The sequence below is a fragment of the Heterocephalus glaber genome, unplaced genomic scaffold, assembly GCF_053883595.1.
Source record: "Heterocephalus glaber isolate CG9 unplaced genomic scaffold, H.glaber_assembly_v1.0 deba00000331, whole genome shotgun sequence".
Taxonomy (NCBI): domain Eukaryota; kingdom Metazoa; phylum Chordata; class Mammalia; order Rodentia; family Bathyergidae; genus Heterocephalus; species Heterocephalus glaber.
Genome location: NW_028258142.1, coordinates 52,022,698 through 52,044,431, shown reverse-complemented (window position 1 = coordinate 52,044,431; position 21,734 = coordinate 52,022,698). Strand labels below are relative to the sequence as shown.

General features: G+C 35.6%; 1 protein-coding gene across 1 annotated transcript in view; it reads left to right on the top strand.

The window, feature by feature from the left end:
* LOC106010046 (uncharacterized) overlaps nt 1-21,734 on the top strand; it is a 164,468-nt gene that overhangs the window by 50,634 nt on the left and 92,100 nt on the right. The window contains exon 6 of the mRNA XM_087188715.1: nt 2,500-2,581. The gene's annotated coding sequence lies outside the window, so the exon portion shown is untranslated. The remainder of the gene's footprint in view (nt 1-2,499; nt 2,582-21,734) is intronic.

Below are 21,734 nucleotides of genomic sequence, written 5' to 3'. Positions count from 1 at the left end.
TAAAAATGAATTGGTTTAAAACTTAGAAACTGAGTGAAGACATTAAATATTTAAATATCTGATTCAAGGATTCAGTTTTTCAATATATCAAGAGTTCCCTTTTGTCTTACTTTTCTCATTGGTGAAACAAAACACCCAATTCCCAAAGTTAAAGGAGGGAAGGTTTATTTGACTGACAGTTTGTAGAGGTTGCAGTTCATAGTTGGCTGGCTGCAAGGTAGGGTGGCATGGCAGAGGGACATCACAGAGGAGAAACATTTTATGGTAAAGCAGCAAGCAACAGCCACAGCAACTCTTTCTGTTCCTTATATATACATATTTTTAATTAATTTTATTGGTACATTTAAGCTATACAATATAAGGACATTCATCACTGGAAATTTGCACCTTTACATAATCTCTCTTGGTTCTTATTTTTCCCCCTTCCCCTCCCCTCCCTTCAACCCCTCCATCCCTCCCTATTTACAAAGACTTTGCTTCCATTTTTTCATAGTAATTCCATTCCCTTCTTTCCTTTCCCCTACCCCTCCCACTTCCCCTTCCCCTTTGCCCCTTTTCTTCCTATTTCACATTATCTATTATAACTTTTAGTCCTTATTTACACTTTCAATTTCTCACACTAGAAAAACTATTTGTTATTTATACAAGTGTGTCCTATTTATTTCACTTAAGAGTATCGCCTCAATGTGCATCCATTTACCTATAAATGTCTCTAGTTTCTCATTCTTTATGGCTGAGTAATACTCCATTTTATTTAAAAACCACATTTTCTTTATCCAGTCTCCAGTTGATGGGCATTTGGGCTGTTTCCAAGTTTTAGCTATTACAAAATGTGCTGCTATGAACATGGGTGCACATATATCACTGTGGTGTGATTCTTTTAATTCTTTGCGGAAGATCCCCAGCAGTGGAATAGCAGGGTCAAATGGGACTTCCAGTCCTAGGTCTTTGAGATATCTCCATACTGATTTCCACAGTGGTTGCACCCGTCTACACTCCCACTAGCAGTGGAGCAGGGTTCCTCTTTCCCCACAGCCCCACCAGCATTTGTAATTGGTTGATTTCATGATAGCAGCCATTCTTTCTGGGGTGAGGTGGAATCTCAGCATTGTTTTCATTTGCATCTCTCGAGTGACCAGTGATGTGGGACATTTTTTCATATGTTTATTTGCTATTTCTACTTCTTCATCTGAGAAATGTGTTTACTTCAGATACCCATTTTTATAGATTCTAGATAGTAGACCTTTGTCTAAGGGACAGCTAGTGAAAATGTTTTCCCACATTGTGGGTTGTCTCTTCACAGTGTTGGTGGTTTCTCTTGCTGTGCAGAAGCTTTTTAGTAAGAAGAGATCCCACTTGTTGATTGTGCTAGTTCACGGGTAACTGAGGTTTTGTTCATAAAATCTTTTCCTACACCAGTGTCTTCAAGAGTTCTTCTACCTAACTTCTCTTCCAGCCAGTTTAGTGTTATTTTTATCCAGGCTAACAGCCCCTAGGGCAGTAATACTCACTAACACCCAGGGTGGGGCACCCTTAATCCTACCCACAACTATGCCAAACCAGTCAGTGGACTCATTTAGTAATCACACATCCTTAATCCCAGCATCACACACTGTAGATTTATCCCCTTCTGAAAAAGCCCCACCTATGAGCACATGAGGCTTTGGGGAGACATCTAGACACAAGCCACAGCACCTTTGATCTAAACTGTGAGACATATGATCTGCATGCTATAATAATAAGAAGGGCATCCCCAAGAATATGTGAAATGGGACAAGTCACAGGAGATAAACAAAGATGTACAAAATGATTTCTTTTGTAGATATTTGTTGTCTGTGTAATTTTTCTCTTTTGGACATTGCTTTGGGATAAGGCCATCTATATACTTCATTTATTCTAAAATATATTCATAAATATGAATACAACCTATACCTCAAGCAATTATTTTACTAAAATGAAAAATGAATTGAAATATTTAAGAGTAGGTCTTAACTTTGGATTTAATGAATGTCATAGTTTTGCAGAAGTCACTTCAGCCACAGCACATACTTTAAGATTGATAGAATTTTAAAAGAAGGTATCACATAAGATTCAAAAGGAAAATGTGTCCTCTAAAAATACTGTAATCCCATCTGGGTTTGTAGAGAGTAAGGTGATTTAATTTTGGAATGTATCTTTAGAGAATATATAACAAGACATCAACTTCTTTTTTCAGATCACTCACTTTTTCTGTGCATCAGTTTTGTACCCAATTTTAAAATTTATTCTATGGGCAGCTCCTCCTCCTCATCAAATACTCATTTATGATTGATTTTTGGCATGGAAATGTGGAACAGAATAGAACCCAATCTTTACCTGCTTGTGATTTAAAATCTTGTTTTAGGGACAGGTCATTTGTAATCAAGATAAACAACAGTTCAAAGTAGTATATCTTAAAAGCTGTGTCATGACGGCAAATATGGGAACTAAGGCCGCCTCTTCTCTCTCCTGTGCTCCTAGGTGACATCGCTAATCAATCAACACACTTTACCACTGTGTCTCGACTTGGGCTGGAGTGAATCTCCCTGGCACCGAACTCTAGGTCAGCTTTATCTGTGATTCAGCATTTGCTTTCAAAATGAAATCTATTTACTCTTCCTGTGCTGTGGGGTGGTGCAGGAATATCAAAAGAATCCAGGGGAAGGAGTGATTAGAGAAATGTCTCCCATAGAACTAAACTTTGTACTTGTTTATAAAGAGTGATGCAATATAAATTAATAGATGAAGAGAGTAGAATATTCTAGATTAGGAAACAGGAGCAAGTGAGAACACAGGTGCCCTCTGTCATGGTATGCCAAGCCATACTCAGTAAGCAAGCTAGACTGGCAATGTTACAAAGAGTTGCAAGGCTAGACAGTGGCTAATCAGAGAGTTCTGTCCAGAGATAAAGACTTGGAAATCATCAATACAGAATAGCAGTCAACAGGAATAGATGACATCAGATGGAGATGTACGTAATGTGAGAGAAGTGACTCTGCCTTTGCAAGTCAGGTGATGGTCTTTTAAAGGAGACCTAGGAGCAGTAACCAGGAGAATAGGAGGCCACAGAGTCTGGTGAGGACCTTCAGAAGGCATTAGTGGTAAACAGTGCCAGGTCCTGCTGAGAGGTCCCTGAAGGCTAGCACTAAGAAAAGTTGTTGAATTTCACAGCTACGCCAGCAGTACAGTTGTGGTGAAAGAGCAGACAGTAATTTTGGTGGGATAAGGGGAATGGAAATGGGAGTGAAGAATGGAAGCCATGTTTTAGAAAATACTGAAAAGAGGAAAGGTAGGTAATTCTGTTAAAAAGATGAGATATAGGATGGTGGCTGGGAGACAAGCTTTGCTTACTTGTTGTCAAATGAGAGAAGTTTTACCATATGTAAATTATGACAAAGAAAGGAAGCAGCAAAGAAGAGAGGAGATGAAGATATAGAATAATGTGCAATTAATAGACTGAGATTTGTGAGCAGGTAAGAGTGCAAATGTGGATATATAAATAGGAAAGGAAGGATAAAAGATGCAGAGCCTGAACTCTTACAGATATGTAGATTGTAGAAATCTTTGCAAGTCCCCAAATTTAGACCTCTTTACCGATTGTCCTCCTGAGACATAGGTTTGTGTGTCTACATCTTTATGGACCATTTAGACTTGGTTATGACCACCATGCAATATACCATGGAACACATTCAAGATTTGATCTTTCCTTTGCTCAAACCAACTCCTGTCCCCTAAACTGAGGAACAGCAGTGCCAGGCACTCAGTTGCTCAGGCAAGTCTGCATTGTATTCAACTCCCAGAGTTGTCTTCACTTAAAACACACAAAGGCAATCACTAGGTTTTGCTGTTTCTGACTCTTAGATCCCTCTGACCTGTGGTTATTTTTTTTCCTTCACCACAGTAACCTTCCGCTGTCCAACATCATCTCTTTGCCTCATTACTGCCAGAACAATGACAATTTTCCTACTCTCACATTTCCCCTTCTCTAATCCCCACTGTGGTCCGAGGTTCCTTTCACAGGGTAGTTCCATCCCAACTCAGAAGTGGAAATGAACGCTGAGTGGCTCGTGTGAAAATATGTTCCAATTTGAAAGTCCGACTGCATTGCTAAGCAGGGGAACGACGCCTTCTCCTACAGTGGTTTGTAAGGACTTTTCACGTTTCTTATTCACATTGACTTCTCTCATCTCAGTGTCATCTTTGAAATCTTCAGTGACACTCTGGTGGTGTACATATTTCACCACATTCATCTGGCCATCATTTGCTCTTCACTTGCTGAGCATCTAGAAAATCATGCCTCTGGCAAACCTTCTCTGGATCCAAGAGTTTTAGGTGACTTCCCTATGGATTTCCCCTAGCATTTTTCACCCTCTCACATACAGTATCACATAAGGTAGTCTCTAATTTCTTCATTTATTTACCCAGTGGGTTCTAAGAATTTGGGGACCCAAATTGTATTTTCCACATTCATTATCATAGCTAATGGGCCAGTATGGTGCCTGGTACATATTTACTTTGCTAAATAAATATGCATTTCATTCAACTGAGTCTGTCAATAATATGTAGGATAAATGAGAGAAAGTGTGGGAAAGAAACTGGACATAGAGCTATCTAAAAATCATAATTGTTTTATATCCTTCCCTACATTTTCCATATGCAAGTCTAATCATATGAATACCCAGAAATAGGTAAACTTTATTAATAATATTAAGTTACCAATGTTATTATTTGCCAGGTTTTATTCCAATGGGTTATTAAACTATTTTTGGGGTGTGTGTGTGGTACTAGGGATTGAACACAGGTCTTCCTTATGCTAGACAAGCATCTACCACTGAGGTACATCCTCCATCCCCAATCCTTTTTGTTTTGTTTTTAATTTTGAGATAGAATCTTGCTAAGCTACCCAAACTAGACTTGAACTTGAGATCCTTCTGCATCAGCCTTCTGAGTAGGTAAAATTACAGGCATGAGCCACCAAGCCCAGAGAATAGGTTGGTTCCTAAATCTTGACTGTGATTATCAGGTATAGTCCATCCATTTTCAGACTATAATATATGAATGGGTTTATCTCAGATTTTAATTCAGGTGATAAAAAAACTAGTTGAGAACAAACTTGTACTCAAGAGTTAAGACCTGTAGATACCTTATTATATAGTAACTCTAAGTATATGTATTTATAATGCAATATAGTTGATGTATAATATATTTCTGATTTTAAATTCCTTCTAATTAAGAAGCCATGATATCACTTGGACAAGTTTGGATAAAGACTAATGTTTTCTCAGTACTTTCACTTTCTTCAGTAAGTTCTGCTTTTACTTTCCTCCGTCATTCAGTGTTCATTTTCCACATGGCTCTGTGGTAGAATCTCCCTTTCTTGATTGGGGGCCATTTCACTATTTACAGAATATTATGGTCTTTGCTTATGTGGGTTCACTAAGTTCACTTTAAATAGTGAGTTTTAATCAATGTGAGCTTTTAAAGCAGCATCATCTCCCAATTACACTCTGTAAAATGTCAGCCCTAATTACTTATTATCTTCAATGGTTTCTTTTTTCTGCTGACATGATTTTCTAGCTCTTTGGATTTTGCTCCTGGTCCTTTAATTGCTCAGAGGAGAAAGGGTTTTATCTTACATGCTTTTTCAGGAAGATTAATATTCAGAGAGGAGTCTGAGCTGAAAAGAACTTTCCTCGTGGTCAGAAATAAAGATTTCTTGCTGTATCCTGTTTTATTCTCTTAAGTAGCCCTTTGGTCTCTTTATGCTTTGCCTAGCAGATTGTAAATATCCTGCATAATTTAATTAGTGTGGGATTAATTACATAAGAACAATCCTTGTTTGATCATTTATATTTATAAATAACCCATTTGGCTATATGGAAACATTGATGCATAAATAGGTGCAATCTATTTTTAAAAATAAAATTTATCTGGATTGTTAGAAAAAATTGTTAAGAAATTAAGTTGCAAACATAGTAGATTTTTTTCTTAATTTTTATTTTTTAAATTTTTAATTAAGCTTATTGGTACAATTTAGATATACACAATAATCACATTCACATATGGACTTTGCACCTGTACATAATATGTCTTAATATTTTTTCCCATTCCTCTCCCTCCCCTTCAACCCTTCTTCCCCTCATTTATAAAAGCTTTGTTTCTATTTTGGTTTTTTCTCATTTTCTTCCCTTTTCCCTTTCTTCCTTGTCCCTTCCTCCATTCCTAGTGTCCCTTCCCATTTCAGCTTTTTCTTTCTATTTCACATTATCTGTTATACACTTTGGTCTCTATTTACACTTTCAATTTCTCACACCAGAGAAACAATGTGATACTTAGATGTGTGTCTGATTTATTTTACTTAAGTGTATCTCTATAATAATGGCCATAAAGCCAAATGGAATTAGGAGACTTCCAACTACTGCAATGTGCCTCTGAATTAGCATCTTTTTGCCTTTTGCATGGTTCTGTGTCTTAGGAGAAAGCAAACAGATAAGGGTATTTTCAGTATTTGATTACTTATCATATGCAAGATATTTGCATGTATTAGTTATCTCATTTTTAATATTCAAAAAAGTTTATTCTATTATCCACATTTTATAGATGAGAAAAATATCTGAGAGGTTAAGTAATATTCTTCAATAGTACATAAATATTTATTAAAGTTTTACTGTTCTAGTATGGTCAGCAAGACAAGCATAATTTCTGTACTTCGAGGAAAAATAAGTGATCAGAGAAGAATAAAAGTAGTTGTTTTCCAGGTAAGTATAACAATGCCTACAGTAGTTCAAAATATTACTAAGAGCGAGGTAATGAAAAACAAAATAAAGTGAAGCAAGAATTTGGAGAAAAAGTGTACTAGAACAGATGGGCTGGTCTAAAGGCAAAGGAAGTCATGGATATGGAGTGAAGAGTTTGATTTAATATTGCAGAGCTGGGTTGTTAGGTGTGGTGACCAGTTAACTGTAGACTATGCCCAGGGGAGGGGCAACAAAGGTCTTGGTGCCTTGGTGCCTTTGTGAGAGTGAGGACTGGAATCCAGTTCTATTCTATGCCAAACCTATATCACGTTGGTATAGGCACATTGAATTATATAACAAATGACAGACATTTAAGAATGGAGTCTAGCATCACAGATGCTAAAATATTCAGAAAGTTTTCTAGAATCTTCTTTCATGCAAATTTGGCAGCAATGCAACAGTAAAATTGTGAAGTATTAAACATTGATCATCAATGTCTAATTTTACCTTTTCTAGCTCCTTCCAGTTCTTTTTTCTTTCTTGTTTTTCTTTATCAGCTCATTGTTCAGGTAGTACCATTGGATTTAAGCCTGACCTATAAAGACACTAGACAATTATTTACTTACCTGTCAACTCAAATGCCTGCCCTACCAAAACAAAACTACATTGTGCTACCATGTGAGAGGTACATTCCAATATAGCCAAGAAAACACCCACTGAGGCACACATTTTCTGTGTTAGTTAAAGCGGTAATTTCAATAGTTTAGATGTGAGGGGAGCAGTACTAGGCTATAGATTGAGAAAATACGAGGATAGCTACACAGACTTTCAAATTCCTTTCAAGTTCCAAGGTTTAGGAAGACACTTATTTGTCTCTGCTCTAACCGGAGACTTGTGTTAAGAGACATTCTCAATTTGGAGCAGTACTAAGAAATAACTTAAAAAAAATTGTACATGTTTTTAGTACACAATGACTACATTCATCTTGGGGAGCTGGCGCATGAACATACTACATCTCATTTCTTTTTCTCATCCCCTAGCTCTGCCATAAATGAGGATAAACTTGAGGTACTTATGGGTGAATAGATGAATTTTGAGACTATCATGTTAAATGAAATAAATAAGACACAAAAGCTTAAATATCATATGATTTCTCTTATATGAGAAACACAAAATATAAATAGAGAAATGACATTAGCCATAGAGACAATGCTGGAGCACTGACCCTCTCATCTTCTTATTCTACACTTTGCATGTGTATTTGAATATGTTTGGTTAATTTTTCTTTTTTTACTTGGTACCGGGGATCGAACTTGGGACCTTTCACTTGTGAGACAGGAGCCAGAACCACTGAGCTAAATCCCCGGCCCTGTGTTTGGTTAATTTTGGTTATGGGTGTAGGGAAGTTGGAAGATATTTAATATAGGAAACAGATTTCTCTGTTATAGTATTTGTTAAAATTTGGCTCGGATTAGTAATTATAAAATGATTCTGTACCTCATGTCAGCTGTGGGTCATGTCTGACTATTCTGTCTGTGAAGGGGGAGGGAGCCATATGCTCATAAACACTGTCACAATTAACAACACTCCAGGATGTCCCAGTGGAGCAGTGATGATTTAATTGGTCAAATCTACATTAAGTTTTTAAATCAGTCAACCCACTCACTGTACAGACTGTGTGGTTATTACTTACACAGTACTTTTAAGGTGTATAGATGATTTGATTTGTAGTGATGGCCATTTGACACTCTCTTCCATAGTTTGTTTTCATTAAAAGACATAATGATAACAAAGATGTGTTTTTTAATAAACCATAATTTTGCAGCTGTCATTACTGGGTATGGTGTACATCAGTTACTTTCATCTTCCCTTTGTTATAGTTTGTAACCAAGAGAAAATTTACCCTGCCATGGATAGACGGAGTTTATAATCATTTCAACATTTCCAGAAAAATATTCATGAGTGTTGCTAAAAACGTGTTTATAAGGTTAAATAATTCTGGAAACTGCTGGTTTTTTAAAAGAAAGATTTCTCAACTCTAAGACTTTTCAAAACCTTTATTATGTTAATGTAGAACTTTCTAAGTGTCTTTAAGAGTTTCTAAGGTTCTCTAAGAGGGAATTGTAGGATGCTGAATTTCCCAAATATGTTTGACTCTAAAAATTCCTTTCAGTAGAACAACTTATCAGTGAATGTACTTCGGAGAACACAGAATTAAGCATCTGTTCGGCCCAACTCCCAGTCACTTTAATACTTAGTGCTTACCTATCACCTGCCAGAGTGCCGGGCTATCCTCCGCAGGCCTTAGTAGCTTAGAAAACATTCTAAAAAAATCTTTATTCTCTGAAAGTATCCGAGCCTACACTTTTGACAAAATTGTGAACTTTGCCAGATTTGCCTTTGGTATGTTTGTACCACTCTTTATGATTTTTTTCCCTCCACTTTCATTGTAAAGTTTCTTTCATCTCCCCAAGCTCATTGCTTGACACTGTACTTTCTTACTCTCACTTTGCGGTGTCACTCGCTCACTGACACCCATTCCTGGGGCCTCTCCTCATGAGAGACTAAAAACCCCCTTTCTCAGCATCACAGGGTCTTTGCTTTGGCTGCATTGCATTGCAGCCTGGCCTATCTGCTCCCAGATGGTAAGTGACCTACTTTTCATGACTGACAACTAGTTAAGGGAGGGGGGGCATTGACAGAGAGCAGCCAGGGATATCTTTATTTATAATTTAATATAAATGAATGGCCTTTTCAGCTGGAATTTCAGAGGGTTGGGGGGATTTTTGGTCGTTGAGATGGTGAGATCCCTTAATTTAACAAAAAATGTATAAAGAAAGGCAAGACTCTATTCTTTCTTTTTAACCATTTAATTGTATAAATGTAGGCAATACTGGAATTTTACTCAGGTAGCATTAAAAATTTAAATTTTTATTAAGTAATTAATTAACTATGAGACTCTAATTGTAAAATAATGATCTAGAAAAATTGAATTTTTAAAGCATAAGAAAATGTATGCTGAACTATGACATTCTGGTAAAAATATTTATTTCCAGAAAATGTTTTATGTGAGTTTCAAATACAAATAGGAAGGTGTACAGGTAATCAGGTTGCATATACAATCATCAAAGAAAATTAACCTGAATATGCAAATGTTTTATGCTAAGACATCCATCAAATTATAAACTAATATGTCAAGATGACTTCTCAGTTGGCTACAGAGTTCTAATTTTACTTTCTAGCTAGCAAAGTATCTCAAACAAAATTACATTCTAGATGTTTTTTGACTTAGGGTGACATGAAATGTAATAACAGACTTGGTAGTACCAGAGTATTTAGTGTCTAACAGTATTACCATTTTATCACTCTAGCTTTTAACATCCGGGAAGCAGTTATAAATCTCTTTAAAATTATGTACAAGATTTCTTACACTGGAAATAATTCTGTTATGATGGATAGCTTTGGTTTGTTTTTAAGAGTTAAAAATAATTAAAAGAAAAACGTCAATATTACCACAAGATTCTTTCTTTTTTTTTTTTTTGGTACCGGGGATCGAACTTGGGACCTTGCACTTGCAAGGCAGGCGGCAGAACCACTGAGCTAATCCCTGGCCCTTGTTTTTGTTTTTTTTGAGACAGGGTCTTGCTATGTAGTCCAGGCTGGCCTTGAACTCAATATGAAGCCCAGGCTGGCCTCGAACTTGTGACAATCCTCCTGCCTCAGCTTCCTGGGGGCTGGGATTACAGGCATGCACCACCATGCCAGGCACCACAAGGTTCTTTTATTTCAGATGTATGAACTCCCTTTAAAGAAACTCCTAAAAGACAGAAATATAAGAAATAGCTTATATTTTATATAACGAAACCAATATAGGATGGGCTAAATTGTTAATAAATAATAAATTTATATATAGGTTTGGTCTTCTTAATTTTATCATATTAGATGTATTTGTTAGATCTATTTCATAATCTGAAGTGATTTATTTGAAAAGTTTTATGACTCTGTTGTTTAGGTTTTGAGTTGGGATTTCAGGGACTTTAGCAGAGTAGAAGATAGTTTGAATAATACAGCTTAGTTCCCAAATATGCAACGATTTTCTACTTAATATTTTAACTTTAGAGAATCATGACTCTGATATGTGGGCATTTTAAAGTATGGTTGGTAGGATACTAAACTACTCAGTTGGCTCACATAAATTTCTTTCATTTTCAGGTTCCCCTCTCAGTACATTTTTTTATATCTGTATAATTTTGCTTTTGACATTGCTTTCTAATTTAGCCATTTAAACCTGCACCTGTATTTCTTTCTTACCTGATCAACATTCATCTTCACTCCCAGTTCCTGAGCACATTTTCCGGCACAGGTCTGGAGCCTCTCAGTCAAGATGACAGCAATTCCTGTGGAGAGAATCACGTGGCTCGGCATGCCATCTGAAATATTTGGATGCAAATAGATGTCATTTCAAATTAAGGCAATAACATTCACACTCTCAGCTCCTCCTTAGAGTCTAACACATCACAGATAACTAAATTAAACTTCAAACTGTATCCGACGAAGAGTATTTTTTATGTTTCTGTGACAACAGTACCAATAAATAATTCCCAGTTTTCTCTGCTTCATCTTCTATCTCCTACCTTTTCCCAGCTGGTCAGTAAAATATCAGTGTAAGTGTAATTAATAATTTGCATGTATATGTTGCTTTATGGCTTACAAAACACTTTAGTGTATATTATTTCATTTAATACTTAGAAAGGAAATCTGGCAGGCATTAGAATCTTGTTCTAATAGTGGGAAAACAAGCCTAAAATCCAAAAGGCATAGTGACAGAAGCTAATTGTCCCCAATATCCCTTTCATCAAGCTATACAAACTGATTGTTATCTTGGAATCTGGTTGCCCATTAATAAAAATACTTCTTATATTTACTTAAAGCCAAGTATAGTCATGTAATTAAAGTTCAGGGCAATTGATAGAAAACAGACATGATGGGTTCAATTTCTTGGAGTAGCATTATAATCATGTGACCTTACACTTTCCTCACTTTTGACTACTGGATGTGAAATGATGTCAAGTTGTCGTGGACTACTGGATAAGGATAAGCCCAGGATATGTCAGAGTCAGAGCAGGAACACAAAAGAACAGCTCCACAGAGCTTCCTGGAGAATTCTCACCTCAGCACTAATGTTATATATGTGAGAAATAAACTTTCACCTTTCAGTGGCCATTGTCATTTTGTGCCTCTTATTTGTAACAGCTAAACCCAAATCATAATGAAAATGATAACAGGAGAAACATGTCTTACCTTTTCCTGTTGCTATAACAGAATATGTGAGACTCAGTAGTGTATAAAAAAGAGAGTTTTATTTAGCTCACAGTTTTGGAGGTTGAATATCCAAAATGAGGCAGCCCCACATTGATGGCCTCTAATGAAGTCCTTTTGACTGTAACACAACATTGTGGATGGCATCACGGTGGGACCACATGTGAGAAGGAGAAAGATTTTGTGTGGTGAGACAGGAAGCAAGAGACATAGAGGAGTCAAGCTTATCTTCCTTTTTTTTTTTTTTTTTTTTTGCTTTTGGCAGTTCTAGGGATTAAGTACTAGGGAGTTGAATCCAGGGCCTTTGCGCATCCCCGGTCATTTATTTTGTTATCTGTTTATTTTATTTTGAGACAGAATCTTGGTAAGCCTTTGAATTTCCCAGGCTGGGCCTGAACCTAAGACTCTCTTACCTCAGCCTCACAGAATGTTGGGATTGTAGGCATGGACCATTATGGCTGGCTCAGGTTCATTCCTTTACAATAATCTACTCTGGTAGGAAACGATCCCATCCCGTGATACCTGACCTATCCCTGGAAGACAGTATTAATCGATCCATGAAAGTGGAGCCCCTGTGACCAACTCTTCCTTCACTAGGCCCTACCTCATTAAGCTTCCTCCTTCTTAGCATCACCACACTGGGGCCTCAACTTCCAGCCCATGAGCCTTTGTGGGCCAAACCGTAGCAAAGCAGTTTTAATGACTGAATTAATTGTTATGATGTCTAACCATGACAGACTCAGTTTTGTATGGTAGTTATGTCCTCTCAGTTCTGAGAGTTTCTCGTATATGAGAAGTTTTCTTTGGAATGAACTGACGTATGGAGGGTGTTTTTTAACTTTCACATTAATTGAGAAATAAATATTTATTTTTGTATCTTTTCATATGAAATGAAAGAGAAAGGGTCTTACTTTATGTCCCAGAATCATATTATGCTTCAGCTTTTCCTTCCAACTCATTTCACTCCTCTCAGGATCTAACATTTAGCACAAAAGGTATGCTCACGCTGGTCCTCATTTTGTCTTATTCTTTTGTGTTTACAGTGACTACTGTATGCTTTGAAAAGTAGTAGTGAGAATTTATTGGACTTTTCCCTCATAGCACAGAACAGGGAGTAATCAAACATGACTATTTGGGCAGGATTATTGTGATATGAGTATCCAACATCACACTGCCAACAATTTGCTGGAAGATTTAACTTAGCAAATAAAAATGGAATTTTTGTGGGATCAAAGCAGTCACATATTGAACAATCTTTTTAATAATCTTAAAGCCTAAAAGTTTCTCTTCAGTAGTTTTTCTGGAAACAAAAGTGATTTTTTTGGGCTGATTTAAATATTTTAAAGATAGGTAGGGATATGTTCCACAGCTTGGTATTTCTTTTGCTTTGTAAAGTTAAATTCTATTTAAGGTTTATCTAAATTTGGGCAACACTTTGGAAATTGGGCTTAGTCATTGAAAATATATTTTTATTTTGATTTATTAAGACAATATTTTTATTCATTTGCAAATGTAAAATTTTGTCATTAAACAAAAGACTAGATACATGCATTTAAGATGTCTATTTTTCTTAAATCTATAGATACAGTCATATTAAAAATATGCAACTTTTCAGTAATAGAAGATACAAAGTCAGAAAAAAGTGCATAATTAATTTTAAATCTCCAATTGGAGGAAGTGATTTACTTACTAGTTTATTATTCTAAACTCGCCGGTCCTTTCAGCTGCATTCTCCCATCAGGGGAAGGATAACCATAGTTCATCATTTCTTAGGGTCAGGGTTAGGGTTACATTGGTTTGCAGTCTTCTTGTACATTATATTCCTTTGGACATAAATAATCTCCTTTTTTCTAGGATGTAATAACACGATCACATTATCCCTCCTTCTTTGTGTTATAGTATTTAGTCTCAGAAGTTTCCCTTCGTTAATTAGCAATCCATTACATTTTGAATTCAATAAAAGAATTCTAAATCACTCATTTTTTATTTACTGGGAATTAGCACAACCCAAAAAATATACAGGAAGAAAATAGGTGCTTTTACCATGTTTTCATGATAAATTCTCTCTCTCTCTCTTTTCTTGTTTTTTTTTGGTACCGGGGATCGAACTCAGGACCTTGTGCTTGCGAGACAGGTGGTGGAACAACTGAGCTAAATCCTCTTTTGATTTTAATAATCTTTTAGTCATTTTATTGTGACTATTACATTATTTTGTGATTCATATATTTTAAGCAGTAGAGGAGAAGTTTTAATGTTGCAACAGAAAGTGTAGAATGCAAATTCAAAACAGAAGTCTAAGAAAATCCTACTGATTGCAGAATTGTATAGTTTTTCATTAGTCATTTTATACTCGATAGATTAACTTGTCAGTTCATTTACAGTGACTGAAGCACAGGCTTGGAAGTTTGCCTTAGCACTTAGTGTGTGATTCAAGGATAAACAGCTTATGCATCACCTGAAGACTTAGAAAAGACCGCACACCCTACCACGGGTGCCAGGTGACTGCGGTCCTGTGAGAACTTGAACAGAGTTGCTGTAGCAGATGAGTGATCCTTCAGACCCAGAAACGGCTAAGAATATGTGTGTGGTGTTAAATGGGATATTGTATTTGTTGACAGAATTATCACTTATCTTTTGTTTTCTCATTCTGGTCGCTAATTTCAAATTGGAATCAAAATGATCACATGGAAATTGACCTATACATTTTTTTTTCAGTGGTATTTACTTGAAATTTGCTGAGAAAATTGATCTGAAAAATTCTTAGTACACACAAACAAACGGTCATTCTGTGAGGTAATGGATATATTCACTATTTTGGTTGTGACGATCATTTTACCATATATATATATATATATATATAATCACATATATCAACTGTGTGTATATAACTACAACTATAACTATATATGTGTATATACCTATAACTATAACTTCAAGAAAGGTGGAGACATGAAGGTAGAAATTGTTGTGGAAAAATGTCTCAATGGACACAAAGTATGAAACGTTTACCTTTTTGCAACATTATTAAAAAACGATTTAACTTAAAACTTTAGTGAGCCAACTGTTAAGTCTTATTTGAAGCCATTAAATTTTTCACAGAACTTCATTACTACAGAGATGTATAACTTTTAAAAAGTTTTTGAGACAGGACCGTGGCGATCTCTAGGTTACCGTTACCCAGGCTGGGCTGGAACTTGCTACCCCTCACCCCTGAACCTCGGAGACAGTGCTGGGATTAGATGTATGCCAACACACCTGGCTCTCCACAACATTTTAAAATACTTTTTTTTTTCCTAAACAAGGACAATATCATTCTTGAGTATTTTTAAAGGTTATTTTCAAAGTGATACATATTTATCATAGTACCATCAAACATTGAAGAAATGTTTGTGAGGAAATGTCATTGCCTTCTGCCCTTTTCCTCCAAAACCTGGATTCCATTCTCCAAAGACAAACTCTGTTATTTCACATTGTTTTGTTTTTATGCGTTTCCTCCATAATGCTACATAATATACTTATTTGTATATTTCCTGAATAAAATTTAGATACTAAATTGACTCTGTGATATGAAAGGTGAGCATTTTTCTTACACTTTTCCCTTCTCCCTACCTTCACATTGATTTTACTGTTTTAGTCATACCAGATAAGTTTTAAAATATATACATGCATCTGTAGTTCTTGCCTGTTCAACACTTATCTTTTAGGCTCCACTTGATAAATGAAAATATTTCCACCATTCTCTTCCTTCCCTTTTCTCACTGCTTCCCTCCCCTATTCTTTAATCTCACCTTCTGTCACACTTTTTCTGTTGATAAAGTTGTTAAAATACTTAAGTTATATAACGAAAACCATAAACAGGTTCCGAGGGCTTTGTCCACAAGTCGAGCATAATTAAATTCCTATAATTGGCATTCAATGGCCATGAAAATGTTATGTTTGGAATCAGGTATTGCTCAGTCTATATTTCCTTCTCTGCTAGTATAGTCCTACTTGAAGGAGACTATTCTCATGAGTAATGTCAGATGGTGCTCCTTTTTTATAATCTACAAATTGATTGAAATCATGCCACATTTTGGTCAGCTTCATAACAGCTTCACTAGCTGATTTTTTTTGTTATTTTTTTTCTTTGCATTTTAGTTCTTTCCACACCATTTACTCTTCATTATGCCATCAATATTTTTAGAATATTTATTATACAATCTATTGCAGCAAGGTGGCTTCTATGTCCACCCAAAGATGTCTCTTTCAGTGCTGTCGATGTCCCTCCCCATGTCCTCCCACTTGAATTCCAATCATGTTGGAACTTTCCTGAATTTTCCTAGGTGGATCCTTCGCAGTCTCTCTCCCTCTTAGTTGTAGTAGATTCTTCATGTGCTTTTAAAAATATTATACATAACATGTATACTTTTTGAGCATGTCAGGTTATCTTTATTCTTTATAGATGATTACTATCTGCTTGTTATAGAATTCTAGGTTAGAAAGTATTTCCCTTCAGAACTTTGAAAGCATTATTTCATTGTTTTCTGACATCCAGCGTTGCTACTATAGTCATGTGTTAGTTAGCTGGCCTCTGAGTCCTCCTTGGAAACTTTCAGGATCTTTTGTTTCCTCACTGATAATTCAATGTCCCTAGAGGTGGACATTTTTTTCTTTGCATTGGCCTTTGGTAAGTTTTTTTTTCATTCTGAAGACTTGTGTCATTGTTAAATAAAAGGAAAAATATGATGAAAATGATATCGAAAGAATTTTTCAAATGGAAAATGGAGGCCATGAAGGAAACAGGACTTAAAGAGCATCCTATGCTGCCTCCTGAGGATGTGAACTTTGGTTACCTTTACTCTGAATATTGGTGTTTGGAAACCAAACAACTGCATTGTAACCAGACTCAAAATACATTATGTATATATGGGATATATATGGGATATATATATATGATCATATATATATATGGGATACATGTATATTTCTTTGTTTCTTTACTTTCTACCAGTCATATATCCCTTGTCACATAGACCCTGATCTATCTTCAAGTTCAGTTGAAGTTTCCTCTAGAGAATTTTTACTACTTTGTAATAAATCAACACTGCTAGTCTTTACAAGCTCCCACTTCCTCTGGTTTCTTCAGAACTCTTATTCAGGGCTCTCTAAATCTGTGTCTCATGAATCACAATCCGTAAGCGGAAGCTCTGTTACAGTTTCTGCATTTTAATTGATCCTTACTCTCAAAACTTGTATTATAAAACAGTTTCATCTGCTATATTTTTGATGTTTTCTTTTCCTCACTGTTTTTCCTTTGGGAAATTCTTATTAGTGTAATATTGGAGCTTTTGAATTGGTCTAATTCAGGGGTGGCAAACCTATGGCACATGTGGTGCAGTGGGTTGTTTGTTATTCCTGGAAGCTCTATAGGGTTCGCCATCAGTGGTCTAATTTGTCATGTATAACTTCTTTAGTGCTATGTTATGCAAGACTCCATGATGGCCACTAAGAATCTTGCTTCTCCTGAGTACAACTCTTGTGCAGTACTTTCCTTTTGCATATAGGTAGGACCTGTGAATGGATGAGATAATCACTCCTTTGATCATGAAATTGTACAGGGGAAAGGTGACAGGGTGGTCATCTTCATTGATTTACACTATATTAATACTCTTTCCTATCAGACTGGGAAGAAGTTAAAGTGAGTGAATTAGCATCTTCTGAGAGAGTCCTGTGGATAGAAACTGTGGCAGGCCCCTAATAGCTGGGAGTGATGAATAAACAGCAGTCAATAAGAAACCAGGAATCTCAGCTCTACAACTAGAAGAAATTGAATTCTGCCAACATCTTGAATGAAGTTGGAAGAATAGCTCAAGTCTAGATGACAGTATAGCCCAGCTGAAACCTTCATTGCAGGCTTCTAAGACCTTGATCCAAGAAACCAAAGCTATAGTGCCCAGATTTCTGATCTACAGAAATTGTGAAATAATTAATGAATATTGTCTTAAATTGTAAGTTTATATTAACTCGTTATATAACAATAGGAAATAAAAACACTTTGTATTTTTCTTCTTATTTTGAGATTCTTACTAACATCTTTTCTAGTCATTCTGTACTTTATGTTGCTAAGAAATCATTTTTTAATCTTGAAAATCTCGTTCTGTGATTTTCTTCATTTTTCACAGCAAAATGACTACACTGTAGATTAAATCTCTAGAATTTACTGATCTTGCATAACTGAGCCTTTGTGTTCCTTGACCAACATTTCCATATTCCCCAAAACCTCTATTTTCTGGTAAATACTTTTCTAGTCTATGGTTCTACACATCGAATTTCCCTAGATTCCAAATCTAAGGGAGATCGTATTTGTTTGTTTGTTTCCTGTCTTTTTAATAAGGATATAATACTTCTATAATCACTTTGAGTATACTGAAAATGTTTAAAGTTCTCGCGGTATCCTTAATCATGTCTTTCTCTGTCTGATATTTCTCCTTCATGTGATTATATCTCCTAATACTTCTGGTGATGCTTGGCTTTCAGGTCATACTTTCAAAAGAAGTACTCTGTTAATGAGGGTTTCCTTGGCAGTTGCAGAAGTGCCTTTTAACAATTTTTAAAAGTTTCTTCAAGATCTGTCTTGAGGATTCTGAAGAGGAATCCCATGTAGGGTGAGCAGACCATGTTGGTGGACTAGCACTATATTTATGGCGAGGATGAAGGGCACAGACACACCCTCTTGCTGTTGGAACTAGTATGGATCTGATGAGAAGAGCTCTCCTGTAGAGTGCTGATGTTCATACTAGCCTTCCCAACCTGTTCACTTTTGTTAGAGATCACTTTTAGCCTGGATTTAAGCAGCGGATGCCCTTGCTTTGCATGAGGTTGGATATAATTTGGAGAACTATTTATGCTATACACAAACTTCAATTGTTCTTTCTCCCTTTGTCTTTCCTTCCCTTCCCTTTTCTCCCTGCCTCTTTTCTTTTCCCTTTTCTTCTCATTTTTTTCTTCCTCCCTCCCTTCTTTCTACTTCATTTCATTACAAAACTAAACTATTGGTTTGTTTTGGCATAGGTTTCTCTCACTTTATTGCATTTTTAAATTTCCTACTATCAGTTTCCTCTTTTCCATGTAACTTACTTTAGTGCATTTGATACACATACACTGGAAATACATACATACATATATATATATATATACATATATATATTTCCCAGCTTTATTGAAGTATAATTGACAAATAAAATTATATATATTTAAGGTATAGAACATAATGTTTTGATATACAAGTACATTTTGAAATGATTATTACACTCAAGATAATTAACATATCTATCACCTCACATAATGATTTTTTTTTAGTGGATAAAATTTTTAAGATCTATTCTTTCCATAAATTTCAAGTTCTGGGCTGGGGATTTAGCTCAGTGGTGCTACCGCCTGCCTCACAAGCACAAGGTCCTGAGTTTGATCCCTGGTACCAAAAAAAAAAAGGAACATAAATTTCAAGTTCTCAATATGGTCTTTTTAACTCTAATGACTACACTGTTGATTAAATCCCTAAGATTTACTGATCTTGCATAACTGAGTCTTTGTGTTCCTTGACCAACATTTCCATATTCCCCCAAACCTTTATCCTCTGGTAAATACTTTTCTAGTCTATGATTCTACACATCGAACTTTCCTAGATTCCAAATCTAAGTGAGATCGCATTTGTTTGTTTGTTTCTGGCTTATTTCCCTTAGCATAATGATCTCCAGGTTCATCCATATTGGCACAAATGAGAGGATTTCTTTCTTTTTAAGGCTGGGTAGTAATCAATCTTCCTTCCTTCCTTACTTTTTTCCTTCCTTCCTTCCCTCCTTCCTTCTCTTCTCCCCTTTCTCCTTTTTTTTCTTCTCTCTTTCTCTTTTTTCTCTAGAGCTGGGAGTCAAACCCAGGAGGCTAGGTAAGTAATCTACCACTGAGCTATACCACAGCCCTAACATTTCATTATATAATGGAATATTCTATAATGTACTGTAGATGCAAATATCATATTTTTATTCATTCTTTTAAAAGATATATTCTTTGTATTATTAATTTATATCTATTGTGCTATAGATCTTATTTTCTTTGTTTTTCATTCAATATTCTGTTTTTTATGATCTTAACATGTGGCTATATGTGAATCAACTTCTATGTAAAAATCTTTTCATATAGAATTTAGGCTTGGAAGTATGGCAGATACGGGGACCATGGGGAATTCCGAGAGTCATTGACTGAAGTGGAGCATGGAAAACTTGAGAACTGGCTGAGAGAAATTTTCCACTAGACTTTTCAGATATTTAGATGTATGAAAAAATTAGTCCTATTTTGATTATTGGAGTTTTTGTTGGATTTCTGTTATGCACACCCTGAAGAATCCTAGCAAAACATTTTCCAAACTTCATATAACACAAACGAATTGAATGCATCACTGTATTTAAAATGATACATATTACATTATTGTTTTACCTTAGTGGCTAAAGTAATAATCTCATTTTGCTTGCCTTTTATGTCATGATTTATATTGTTTTTGGTAAGTATTAAGTTAATCTATTCTTAAATAATTTAAAGTTATTTTAATTGTCAAATAACACACGATTGTGTTCCATAATTCTATTTAGGGAAAAAATGTGTTTGTCACTTCTGACCGTCTCAATACATGGCAAAATATGAGATCTTGTTTTATGTTATTTAACATATCACATTTTCCCCCAAAATATGGTCAGTGCTCTACACAAATGACCATGTAACAATTATTAAAGTCAAAACTAACCTTTAATTTTATTTGTACATCTACAATATCTCCAAGGAACACCTGTGATCTTTAAGAAGTATAAGAAAGCGTTGCTTTAGTAAACGTCCTTCTTTCTACAAGTCGGTCTTGAATTTAGTTTCTCAACAGGGTGTCCCGCAGAACTAGAGGTTTTGTCTTTCCAAAAGTAAGAGTCCCTTTCCATTTCTGAAACTTTTCACTATAATATGAATGTTAGTTTCATGTCTTTTGCCTTTTTCGAGTTTGCATTAATATTGTTTTATTCATTTTCTTCTGTTTCTCAATTGCTTGATAGGATATCTACATATTCATATGTATGAGTGTGTCCTTTTGTAGGCAGTCCTGCTTAGCCCATTAGAGGCAGAATTATCCACATATGTAACTACTTATTTTTAATAATATCTAAGTGTGCTTACTTTGATTTTACCGAAGAACTTCAGAATTTGTCTACATTCGGTATGATAGCTTACTATTATTATTTAATTATGCTTTATTTTCTGCCCAATCACTATTATATTACTTTCTAATATCTCATATCTTAGATAGACAAGTGTCCCTTTATATTGTCACATTAATATTTTAAAATTTATGCATTCTGTCATGTGACTACATAATATTATGGAATAAAAGTTTTCCTGGCCAGTACTGAACAAATTAGCCAATGCTGAGGCTGCAAATCTGCAAGTCTTGCGGCACATGCCTCCTGGAGTAGCTCCAGCAGAGATCAGAAGCAAAGCATGGCAGGCCACACACTCATGATCTTATCACACTTGATTTTCTGTTTTTCTCCTTGGCCTCAAGTCTCCCTGTAGGACTCATATTGAAATCAACTGTCCACAGTAAGTGTCAGAAAAGTGCAAAAATAATGTTGTAGCCTCCACTGC